The sequence below is a fragment of the Dipodomys merriami genome, unplaced genomic scaffold, assembly GCF_024711535.1.
Source record: "Dipodomys merriami isolate MVZ:Mamm:240054 unplaced genomic scaffold, mDipMer1.0.p SCAF_2775, whole genome shotgun sequence".
Taxonomy (NCBI): Eukaryota; Metazoa; Chordata; class Mammalia; order Rodentia; family Heteromyidae; genus Dipodomys; species Dipodomys merriami.
In genome coordinates this window covers 22,284-35,193 of record NW_027204243.1, presented here as the reverse complement: position 1 = coordinate 35,193, position 12,910 = coordinate 22,284, and the positions used below count along the sequence as shown (strand labels likewise).

General features: G+C 45.3%; 1 long non-coding RNA gene across 2 annotated transcripts in view; it reads left to right on the top strand.

The window, feature by feature from the left end:
* The first annotated feature begins 1,917 nt into the window (after positions 1–1,917).
* The window catches only part of LOC138837871 (uncharacterized), a 28,125-nt gene continuing 17,132 nt past the window's right edge, over positions 1,918–12,910 (top strand). The window contains exons 1-3 of one of the 2 annotated variants that reach the window (XR_011375478.1): positions 1,918–1,995; positions 2,282–2,505; positions 4,599–4,751. This is a non-coding gene — a long non-coding RNA (uncharacterized lncRNA). Of the gene's footprint in view, positions 2,506–4,598; positions 4,752–12,910 lie in introns of both variants that reach the window. The other variant, XR_011375477.1, reaches the window with a different exon arrangement.

Below are 12,910 nucleotides of genomic sequence, written 5' to 3'. Positions count from 1 at the left end.
GGGCCAATAGTGTTGTCCCATGGTCCAGCCTGCTGGAAGGGGAGCGGCATCAAGATTCAAGCCTCACAACTCCACAGACCCAGCCCCTGGATAGAGCAGGGTATTGAGAGACTGATGTCACCACCCCAAGGGGCACTGGAGGGGCGTGCCATGGCTGGGACATGCCACTGAAAGGGGTGGAGCATGCCACCAAAAGGGGGAGGGGCATGCTCCTGGAGACATGCACATAGTGAGCTGCCTATTGGAATTGGACTTGGGCAGCTTGGGGGATGAGCACTAATGTCAGTTTGAAACCTGACTGTGGGACAGGGCTGCAGCCTATCTGGGTGTATATAGGCTGCATGCTCCAAGGCCAGGGAGGACGTTAGGGGGAAAACACATTGGGAGGGAGAAGGGAAGAGTCCGGAGGACAACTGGACTCCTGTGGAGAGGGGAGTCCAGAGGAGACCAGGTGTCCTGAAGAGAGGAGAGAAGGGAAAGACCAGGAGTCCTGAGGCAGGAACTGAGTGTGGAGGAAGGAGAGGAGTGGGAGTGGAGGGAGAGAGATGGCAGGAGGGGAAAGCCTGCTGCAGTAGGGCAGGGTAGGCTTGTGGAGGACAGGGCAAGCCTTGAGAGGCCATTTGGGGCTTCTCGAGGGGCCACTTGGGACCTCCTTGAGAGGTCCTTTGGGGCTTCTCGAGGAGCTATTCAGGGACTTTTTTTTTGTAGTCCTGTTGTGGGCCTGAGCTCTGGGCCTGGGCACTGTCCCTCAGCTCTTCAGCTCAAGGCTAGTGCTCGACCACTTGAGCCACAGTGCCACTTCCGGCTTTTTTCTTTTTGTGTATGTGGTGCTGAGGAATCGAACCCAGGGCCTCATGCATGCAAGGCAAGCACTCTACCACTGAGCGACCTTCCCAGCCCCCCGGCTATTCTTCTTTTTGCTTATATGGAGCTGCGGAATCGAACCCGGGTCTCAAGTATGCAAGGCAAGCGCTCTACCACTGAGCCACCTTCCCAGCCCTTCAGGGATTTCTTGAGGGGACATTTGGAACATCCTCCGGAGGTCACTCAGGACCTCCTGGAGGGACCTGTTGGGACCTCCTATGGAGGTCATTCGGGGCCTCCTCTGGAGGCCATTTGGGACCATCCTCTAGAGAGGCCTGTGGACAGTGGAGAGGTCTGCATGTGGGGGAAGAAGGGAAGAAAGGGAAAAGCCTTCCCCTTTGGAGGTTTGGAGCTTTGGAGATCTGAGGTTTGTAGGTTTGTGGACCGACTAATTTGTGGTTTGCAGACCAACCAATAAAGGTTGGAGTGTCAGGACTGCCTATTGGAGGTTTGGTGGTTGAGGCTGCTCTTGGTTCTGGGTATCTAACCCAGGACAAGGTAGTCTCAAGACACCTTTCTGGTGTAAATAGTGTAAATAAATTTCTTTTGTTCACTTCTCACTGTGCCTCCATGGATTGTCTCACTCTCTGGGGTTCATCAATACCCCACTGGGTGATGTCCTCACAGGGGTTTTCTTAGGATGCCCAACCCCGAAGATGAGGGCCACTGGCCAATGTCCTCATGGTTCCCACATGGCTGTCATGGTAGCAGTAAGAGCATCCTCCCATGTGCCCAGTGTTGTTGGCAACAGACTTCCTGGCCCAAGTACCTAACTGCCAGAGGGTGTGCACTGGGCTCTGATTGGTTCACTTCCTCACTGATGTCAATGGCCTGACTTGTGATTGGTCCATTTCCCCCGACATCACAGGGCATTGTGAGGCGTGCCCAGCAGGGTACATATGAGGCAGCTTCTCTCCAGCTTTTTCAGTTACAGCACTGGGAGCTTTTACTTGGTGACCCGCTAACCTAGAGCTACTTGGTTACTTTCATTGGGTGTGGGGGGGGTGGTGGTTGTGTTGTTTGGGTTTGGGGAATTCATTTACTCATCTGGGGGTTGTGTTTACTTTGTTAGTAGTTTACCTTCCGTTTCTTAAGATTTATTAGTTGTCAACTTCATTGAGATCATCTTAGGTAATTCTTAAGCTTGATCACTTGCCATCCCAGGGGCAAGATGTTAATGTACAACTTTAGTTCCTCCCCAAAGGAGGAGGAGATCACTGTCATTGGACAGTACAACTTGACAGAGATCATCGGTTATGGCAGCTGTGGCTATGTGAAGCTGGCCCATCACTGCCTCACAGACACCACAGTGGCAGTCAAAGTTCTCCCAAAGAACGATCTAAAAAGCCATGAGATAGAAAATGAAGTAGCCATTGTGAAGAGTGTATATCACCCACACATCATACTATTGTTCCAGGTGATGGAGGATGAAGACTGTGTGTACCTTGTCACTGAGCTGGACACTCGGGGCTATCTCTTGGGGTGGGGCAATAAATCCCCTTGCAGTCACCTATTAGAATATGAAGCCAAGAGATTGTTCAAGCAGATCACGAGTGATGTTCACTACATTCATGAGAACAGAATTGCACACTAGACCTGAAGGCCGACAACGTCCTATTGGATACCAATTGCAATGTCAAGGTCAGTGATTTTGTCATTAGCATCAGGGTGACAGGGAAGTTGCTAAAGGGGGGTTTGTGGAGCCTTGCTATTCCACCCCCTGAAATGTTCCTACAGAACATGTTCAATGGGTACAAGGTGGACATTTGGGAACTTAGGCGTGCTTTTGTATATGATGACAATGGGAAAGTTCCCATTTGAGGGGAATAAAATGACTCAGATACGGAAACAAATCCTAGAGGCCAGGTACACCGGTCCCCTTTACCAACTGCAATGGGACATGATCTCCTTCCTAAACTGCTGACTGTGGGCTTCAATCTGAGGCCTGCTATTGAGGAGATAATGGAGCACTGATGGCTGACTCTAGGTGTGGGATTTGGCCTGCTTCCTGATGAGCCACTTTCCAGCAAGCTGGACCCCATTATTGTCACAGTCATGGGCAACATGGGGTACACCCTAGCTGGTATTGAAAGGACATTCCAGGACAGAGCATTCAATGAAGCCATGGGCACCTACCTGCTCATCCAAGAAAACTTGAAGGAGAATACCAGAAGTGTGGAATAAAAAACGATGCCTTTGGCTAGTCCACCATGCACACCTCCTGATGACAATCCCACCAGCCCTCTCCACGAAAAAGAGTCACTTTTTCTTCAGGATATAACACCTTCAGCTTGTCCTCAAAATTTCAGTTACCTCTTGAGAGCCCGAAGTGCCAGTCTGCCTGTCCTTCCACTCTACACCCTGCAGAGCTCCAGTTCCAGCTACATTTGGGGCCTAGATTCTTTTAGCTGGTCGGGCACACTAGACATTTTCCACCCAGTGAAGACAGTGGTTGGGAAGGAATTAACTATTGATTTGTAAGATTTCTCAATTCCTATTCTTTTATTTTTTTCCTTTTGTTTGTTGTGTGTATGTGTTTGTGAATGTGTGCTGCTACACCTCAGTGCTTTTTTTCTTATGCTCTATTTCCTTTGCCTTCTCTGTTCTCTCTCCACTTTTCTCACCTTCTCCCTGCCCCTGCCCACCATTTTTCTTCCTTTGTTTTCATTCCTCCCATAACTACTCCTATTCTACTTCTCCTGTTCCTCTTCTTGATGTTCTACTACTACCCTCTACCATTCCCTCTCACTCTCTCCCTGCCCTTGAATCTGTCTCTCTCTCCATCCACCTCCCTCACTCCTCCTCTCTCTGTGCACTTCTCCCTTTTTTCCCTCTTTCCCTTTCTCCCTCTCTGTCTTCCTCTTTTTTTCTTTCTCAGTTTTCATGGCTATGTCTGGTTCTCTCCTGCTTGAGTTACAGTTCAGGCTTGCATTTCTCTATTTCCTTGAAGATGGAGATTTCCCAGACTTGCTGTAAATGCAGTCTTCAAGGTGTCACCTTGGGAGATAGGTAGGATTACAGACAAGAGCCTACAGCATCAGGGAATGCAATTGGCTTTGTTAATCTGGTGTGGCAAAGGTTAGTTTCTCTATTTTGAAAGGGGATTTGTGTATTTATGTGAGGGACAGCTGTGTAAGAGTCACCTTACAATTGTTTGTGGAACCTGTTGCAACAAGGAGAAGTACAAGTTGTCATGTCCAAAACGAGCTTTACAACGTCGGTGTAGGGGGGGAGGGGGGGAAGGAGAAGGATTGGGATTGGGGGTTAGGGGGGAGGCTGGGAAGGGATGTGAAGGGTAAACAAAGGAGGAGGCTGCAATGCTTGGTAAGAAATGTATGCATTATCCTGCCCATGTAATTGTAACTCCTCTGTACAGTATGTTCACAAATAAAATTAAATTAAATTAAAAAAAATTGTTTGTGGAAGGAAGGGGTGATGGGTTGGTGTAAATGGACAGGGAAGGATGACATGTGCACTGTACAAGTACACTGAGAGGTGTCAGATTCTTAGTGGAGACTCTATGAGTCCCCAGAGAGGCCCCCTTTCCCAGAGCACCCAGCTTGTACATGGTGCATCTGTTTCCCAGTAAAGACTTTAGCAGAGCCCAATTTTTCTCCTTGGGGAATAAAGAATGCTATCAGAGCCAAGTTTAAATATTTGAACATTCTGAACATCAAGAGGCCATTTTTGGAATCACAAAGTGTATGATTTAAAATACATTCCCTTCTTTTCAGCTAGAGGTGATCAAGGAACAGGAGACCTGAGGAATCATGGAGATAAACTGGGATCTGTTTAAGGACATAGCCTGGATGGACTTTGGTTGTATATGGACCACACCCGTGGTTGGGTGGCCTGGGATGACTGCTTCCCCACAAGAACAAAATTCGGTAAGATGTGAGCCTTCACACTAGAATATTTGTATTGGTTCACCCAGGGCATTAGAATTGCACACAGAGGCAGTGCTGAGGATTGATATTGCCTTTGGGTGCCAAGTGTGTGATGGGGAGGAGTTGGGCAAACCTGGCCTTTTCTATGTGTACACTGGGTCAGGTGGCTGAACCCGCAGAGTAGACTAATGAGATTAGCAGTAAGAAGAGGGCTGGAGCTCCTGATAGATCAGTGGTAATGCTCAGGGGTATTTGGGAAGCAATGCTATTCTCAAAGAATGAGATGGGTTTCCTGTGAGAGAAGCAATAAGGGTCCAAATAGGCAAAGGATGCATAACTGGTTTAAGACAGGGTTGATACTGATGCTGAAAGAGACCTGAGGAGGAATGTAAGGAATGCTGAACTCATGGAACAGTGTTCAGTGAATAGGGTGGGTGGGGAAGGAAGTACTATTAATTTCCATGATTTCTCAATGCTTTTTCTTGTCTTTTTGTTTGTTGTGTGTATGCATTTGGGAGTGTGCTGGCTTGAACTTTGTTCTTTTTCTCTTTCTCAGTGTCCTTTTCCCTCTGTGGCCTTTCCTTGGGCCCTCCTCCCCTCTAATGTCTTTAATCTCTCCTTTTTTACACCCTCTCCTTTTCTCCTCCCTCTAATCTTTCTCTTCTCCCTATCCCATTTCTTCTCACTCAATCCTTTCTCCTGAATTTGTCTCTTTGTCTCTCTGTCTTTAGGTATGTATGCATGTCCCTCTGTTTTTCTCTCTGTCCATTTTCCTTCTCCCCCTCTTTCCCTTTCTCTCTCTTGAGTGTGAATGTGTTTCTGGCTGATGTTCTACCAGTGGAGTCACTCTTCTAGTCCTGATTTTCTACTGAGTTGGACATGGAGTCTGCTCAAGCTGGCTTTATCTACAGTCTTCTCAGTGTCAGCGTGTGCAGTAGTTAGGATTATACAGGTGAACCTCCAGCACCTAGAATTTGTGAATCTGGTACAGCACAGGTTGGTTTCTCTGTAATTACAAAAGGAATTTGTATACTTGTATGAGGGACAACTTAGAAATGTTTGGGGGAAGGAAAGGGTGTTGGGTTGGGCTGCTGTGGAAAATGGACAGAGAATTACATTTCCATAATACAAGGGTTTCAGCACTGAGACATGTCAGATTCTTAGGAGAGACCCTTTGAGTCCCCAAAGATGCTTCCAGTTGACACCCCCCTTCCCCAGAGCAGCAGGCTTTGGACATGGTGTTTCCTTTTCCCTGGCAGTTCTCAGGGGAAGCCTCTAGGTCTTATGGAAGAAGAGTAGGGCCTGATTATTGTCCTAGGGCACATAGTGTGGAGGAAGCTGTTTCAAATATTGCCACACTATAAACCTCCAGAGCCCATTTTTGAACCAAAAAATGTAGGAAATATAATACTTTTCCTTCCTATCAACTAGAGGTGGAGAAACCTTTGAATGAGCAAGAGACCTAAGAAAGAATGAAAATATAGGAGCATGTGGATGGAGATGAGTACATGCAGACATGAGCAGAACTTCAGTAAGATTAGATATGAACCTCCACCACTGGGATATTTGTTCAGCAGGACATTAGAGGACACAGAGGAAGTACTGAGGGTGATTCTGCCTTTGGGTGACAGGTGTGTGATGAGGAGGAATTGGACACATTGGACCTCTGCTGTATGTTCACTGGAGTCAAGAGGCTGAGCATGTAGGGCAGACTGATGAGATTTGCAGCAGGAGAAGACTGAGGCTCCCAGTGAAACAGGGTATACCTCTGGGTTATTTAGGGAACAGAGCTCTTCCCAGAGAATAAGATAGGATTTTTGTGACAGAAGCACTGAGAGCCAAAAGTATACAAGAAATGGGCACCTTGCTGATAGACAGGGCTGACCCTAATGCTGAAGGAGAGCTGAGAGTAGGAAACTAGGGACACCTGAATTCCACATGGATCATTGTTCAGTGAAGTGGGTGGGTCGGGAGGGAAGAACTGTGAATTTCCATGGTTTCTAAGTTCTTTTTCTTTGTCTCAGGCGTCCTGAAATGAGGGAGTAGACTTCAGTTCATGTCAGTGGGTTTGTCTTGAGGCTAGTTTCTAGTAGTCCCAGAGCAGTAGAGAGGGTGCCTAATGTATGGAAAGGCTTCCCAGAGGAGGAACAGGTTATTTGGTGTGTGTACACCATCTCCATATGTAAGATTGAGGGGCAGAAACTTCAGGCAAAGGGCTTGGAAACACAGGTGGGGAGACCACGAGGCAAGGGTGACAGGGGCTGTGGAGAGGAGTCATGGGAAAACAGTGGGAAAGAGCTTTGACCATGTATGGCAGTATACTTGTTGAATAAGTGTGTGAGGGAATAGGTAGGCTTTCATTCAATGGACATTTACTGAGTGCCCACAGGATCAGTCACATCATGCTGAAGACTGACAGAATGCTGGGAACAGCATAAAAATACCTCTCTTTGTGAGTTTACACTCAAGCATGGAGAATGAGAATACCCAAACTTTACAAAAATACCACATAGTATATATGAAAATGAAGATTAAGGCAGAAAAATTCAGGATGAGTGTTCGAAATACTCTATGTTTTTGTGCGTTTGCAGATGTGTGTTGTGTACACATGTGCACAAGGTTTTATTTTTAAGTATCAGAGGAGACCTTTTTGGCAAGGGGGTTTTGGGGAAGGATAGGGGATTGAGCAGCTGGGTGTTGGGAAAAGCATTCCAGGCAGTTGGAATAGCAGTGGCCCCCAGCTGGTACAGTACAAATGCCAGTGTGGCTGCAGCAAGGAAGCCTGGGCTCAGTGGAGAGAGACAGGATCAGAGAAGCCTCCTTCACCAAAGGAGGCTGTGGGCAGAGGGGTGACCCATCATGCTTCAACAATGTCCTGTAGTTCTCCTGTCTATTCTAAAGCCACATTTCTTCCAATATGAAAGGGTATGTTTGATATTGGTGTTCCTCTGCCTGTATTACTTCATGAAACTGAGTGTCCTCCAGTTCCATCCATAGTGTCTGAGTGTTGGTTTCTTTTTTCTGGTTCCTTTTTGGTGCTTGAATTAGGGCCAGTAAGTGGTCCCTGAGCATTTAGCTCAAGGCTAACACTTTACCTCTTTGAGGCACAGCTCCATTCCTGGTTTTCTGATGGATATTTGAAGTAAGAGTCTCATGGACTTTCCTGCCTGGGCTGGCTTTGACTTCAATCCTCCTATCTCATGTATAGTTAGGATGACAGGCAGCAGCCACCAGAGCCAGGAAAATTTATTGTTTATTTTTTTAGGCTGAATAATGTACTACAATATGTATGTACTGTCTTTTTATTGGTCCAGTGATTGACACTTGAATGATACCCTATATTATTGTGAATGGTGCTACAGTAAAAACAACATGCATGCAGATAAAAAAGTATTCTATGGCTGGCTGCTGCCAGGTCATTATTAAAATCTATCCTGTGTAGGAAAGTGCATGACCCCAGAAAACTTGGAAGTGGAGCTGTGGCTTAAGGAGTAGAGCACTCACCTTGAACATGGACTTCAAGCCCACGTATTGGCCTGTGCTTGCACCCACCCACACTCATAAACAGACAGAGAATAGTATGCTGTGGGTTGTGTTTACAAGGATGATTTTGGGAGGGACAGGGAAGGGGGAATGGGAAGACCAGCTAGGGACAGGGGCAGGGGCCTAGGCTGCAGTGGTGTCATCTAGGCAGAGAGAAATGGTTCTCTTCTGGAAATGGAAGATGACTATCTTAATATTGATGCTTTTTATAAGCAAGTAGTAATCGTACACAGGACATGACACACACTGATCAAACAAACCTCACCTTCCCCCTTTTCATCCCTCCTTCCCAACCTCTGGCCAGCACTAGTCCATGGTCAACATTATTCTCTACATATCTGAGCGATCCTGGGCCATTTGTCTCGATAACTTTACTTAATCTTTGCTTCCATTTGTCACGAAATGATAGCTTTCCAATCACTGTTATGCTTGGAAAATTCTCCTTTGTGTGTGTTTGTGTGTGTGTGTGTGTGTGTGTATGTGTGTGTGAGTATGTATGTGTGTGTGCATGTATATATGTGTGTGAAAGAGAGAGACCATTACCAATTTCTCCATTGATAGACATTTAGACTGAATCTATACCTGAGCTGCTATAAATAATCTAGAAATAGACATATTATAATTGTACTTGAGTTCATGTATTTATTTAGAGACCTTCAAACTGTTTGCCATAATGCTTGTATCAATTTACAATCTGTCTGACAGGAGTTCTCTCTTCATCCTGGCCAGCATGTGTTATCTTTCTATCATTTTGATTTTTTAAAAGTTTTCCAGCATGGCTATAGACACTGGACATTTTTTCATATATTTTTGCCTATTTGCATTTCTTCTTTTTGGAAATTTCTATTCAGATCATTTACCCCTGTCTCTTTTTTTTTTTTGCCAGTCCTGGGTCTTGAACTTGGCCTTGGCACTGTCTCTGAGCTTCTTTTGCTTGAGGCACTCTACCACTTGAGCCACAGCTCCATTTCTGGCTTTTCTATGTATGTGGAACTGAGGAAGCAAAAGCAGAGCTTTGTGCATGCTAGGTGAGCACTCTACCACTAACGCACATTCTGAGTCCTGTACAATTACTTATAGAATATAAAAACCTAATTAGGAAAGATTCTATCTTCCTTCAAGAGCCATTAAGAGTTCCATCCTGCATCATAATAGTTAGTAATGACTTATTAAGAATAACACCTTGGGAACTTTTCCACTTCCGGCAATTGACAATGGTGGCTGTTCCATAAACATATTTGGAAAATAATGTCACTGAAACCTTTTAAAAATGAAATAAAATACAAAATAAAAACATTGCTATGGGCAAACTCAGATAAACAGAGAGTCCTTTACAGAGCAATGGCAGACAAGAACTTGAACTACTCAGCAACAGTTATGGTAAGGTCTCAGCCCTTCGGACCTCATGGTCTTATCCTAAGGTTAAACTTGGCATCTTTTTAAAATCCTATTTGTGCCAGGTACTGGTGGCTCACACCTGTAATCCTAGTTCCTTGGGGGACTGAGATCTGAGGTTCTAGGTTCAAAGCCACCCTGAGTAGAAAGCCCATGAGACACTTATCTTCAGTTAACCACCAGGAAACTGTAAGTGGCATTGTGGCTCAAAGTGGTTGAGCATTAGAGCTCAGGAATAGTGCCCAGGCCCTGAGTTCAAGCCCGCACATGACCAAAAAACATACGAACATCAATTTGTTTGGTTTTGAAACAATGTAAATAATTTCAAATTGATGACATTTTAATTTCAAAGCAAATGAATAACCCTTCAAGAGACAAGAGGCAGGAACTCCACCCACCCTGACTCAAAAGGCCTTGAAAGTGAGTTGTGACAAAATGTAGTAAAAACAGCCAGTACAGGATAGGGTTGACTGGCAAATCCTCCTGCCACCACCTAGTCAATTATGAAGCCAGGAGGCTGTTCAAGCAGATGGTGAGTGCTATGCAATACCTTCACAAGAACGAAATCACACACAGATACCTGAAGCCCAGGAACATCCTGTTGGATGGCAAATGCAATGCCAAAGTCAGTGATTTGGGGCTGAGCATCACGGTGTTGCTGGGGCAGTTGCTAAAGGGGTTTTGTGGAGCCTTGATATTCAGACCTCGTGAAATGTTCCTTTACAAAATGTATGATGTCTATAAACAGGACATTTAGATCCCAGGTATGCTTCTGTATGTGAGGACAACAGGAAAGTTCCCATTTGAAGGGAGGAAGATGGCAGACATGGCTACACATCCTTGAGGCCATGTACACAGCTCCCTTTTATCTATCTGCGAAGAGACACAATCTACTTTCCAAACTGCTGACTGTGGATGTCACTGAGAAACCCATGGCTGGCTGTAGATGTGGGGTTTGGCCTGCTTCCTGATGAGCCACTGCCCAGCAAGCTGGACTCCATTAGTGTCACAGTTCTGTGTGACATGGGGTACAATATAGCTGACATTGAAAAGGCAATCCAGGACAGGGCATTCAATGAAGCCATGAGTACTTATCTGGTCATCCAAGAAAACTAAAAAGAGAGTGCCAGAAGTGTGGAGTGGAAAATGATGACTTTAGCTATTCCACTGTGTACAACTCCTCAGGAACTTTGCACTAGCCCTCTCTCAATGAAGGGGAGTCAGCTTCGCTGCACAACTTAACACCTTCAGTTTGCCCTCAGAATTTCAATTGCCAGATGATAACAAACAGTTGCCTCTGAAGAGAGGCCAAGGTCCTAGTCTGCCTGTCCTTCCACTCTGCTCCCCACAAAGCTCCAGTACTAGCTTAATCTGGGGCCAGGATTCTTTTAGCTGGCTGAGCAGACTAGAGAGTTGACACTTGGTTGAAAATGCCCTTCCCTCTTGGCAGCCACACGGGGAATCCATAGCCTCCAGATGGAATAAGTGATGGGGCTAGAAGAGTGTGGCTCACAGGATAGTCACCATTTTTCACAAACTCTGGTACTGTGTGAAGCCCAAAAACTAATGTCCACAGCTTAAGAACAAAGCTGTTCCAGAGAAAGATGTGCAGAACTCTGCCACAGCACTAGGGTGTGGAAAATCAGAGAGATGTGGAATTGAAGAGCTGCAGGAGGGGAGGGAGTCATACAGGAAGTTCACACTGCTGTGTGCCCAGAATCCTCAGCAAAGGTCTCAATCCAGCATAGCCAGGCATAGTCCTAGCATAGCTAGGGGGTTCTCCAGCTAGCATTCTTTCTAGTGAAAGGACAGCTGACAAGGAGCTGACTTTTAAATTTTGAAAAGTAGGCTGAAATGTGGCCTCAAGCTGTCTGTACCTTCTGAGCTTGGTGAATACACCTCAATCCCTTACTTTCAAGTAATGTCACTTTATTAAACAACTTTTCCCATTTGTCTCCGAACACTAAGGTGTTTGTGTCCCAAATGCTGCAGTAGGTCATCATCTCACCTTCCAGATATGTTGCATATTTTCCTACTTATTTACCTAGTTTGTTTACTTAGGTTTAAAGTGAGGCCCTTGGGCTTCAGGGGGATCTTAGGGGAAGGTGGCATCCTGGACTCGTTTCTCCTTTGGCAGTCTCTAGGTGACTGTGTACAACTCCTGAGAACACTATTTACTCTGGCTGGGTCGAAACTCAAGGGCACATCTTCATTGGGAAAATAGAACTGTCTCCATGGACCATGAGAGTAGTTTCTGCCCCAACTTTCCTCCATTTTAATGCAGTTTCTTGTGTGTTCTGTCTACACCTAATCACCATTCTAACATTATGCCATCATCCAAAAGTCCCTTATTTCAGACTTATTTACTCACAGTAAAAAAAAAAAATAGTAAATTTTAAAGACCCGATTTCCTACACAGGTTACTTACAATTGCAACTGCCCTGGGAGTCCAAATTTCTCTAATGGGAATCAGAGTGCTGAGGGAGCTGAGTTTCAAATTTGAGAACATTCTGAGCAAACAGAGTCCCTGGTTACACTGGAAAAGTGTATGAATTAAGCTAATTTTCTTTCCTTTCAGGTAGAGGTGTATAAACATGTTAAAAAACAAGAGACCTGAAAAAGCATGGATATATAGTGATATCTGTGGATGGACCAGGCCTGGGATGACTGTGTCTACACATGAGCAGATATTTGAATGAATCTGTCTCTCTGCCTCTGTCTCTGTCTCTATCTCTCCTCTCTTTCTCTTTCAGTTTGCATGTACATCACAGGTGCTCTACCACTTGATTCCAACCTCCAAGCCTGCATTTCTTTTTTTGTGTGTGAAAATACTGTACAGAGGGGTTAAAATTACATGGGCAAGATAATGAGTACATTTCTTATCAAGCATTGTAGTCTCCTCCTTTGTCTCCCCTCACATCCCTTCCCATCCTTCCTCCGCCCCCCCAGTCAATCCTACCTCCTCCAATCCTCCTCTCCCCTCACCCCTACTCTGCCAAAGTTGTAAAGTTTGTTTTCAACATAACGACTTGTACATCGCATTGTTGCAATAAGTCCACCTGTATTCCCTATTTAAAAGATTTGTTTTTTTCCTTCCCCTCCACAAATTATACCAACATCAAATACAGTGAAAGCACGGGTTATACTGTTGGGGAGGGACATACAAAGCAACAAAGAAATAATCTTATGTGTTAGAAACAATCCCATGAAAGAAAAAAAAA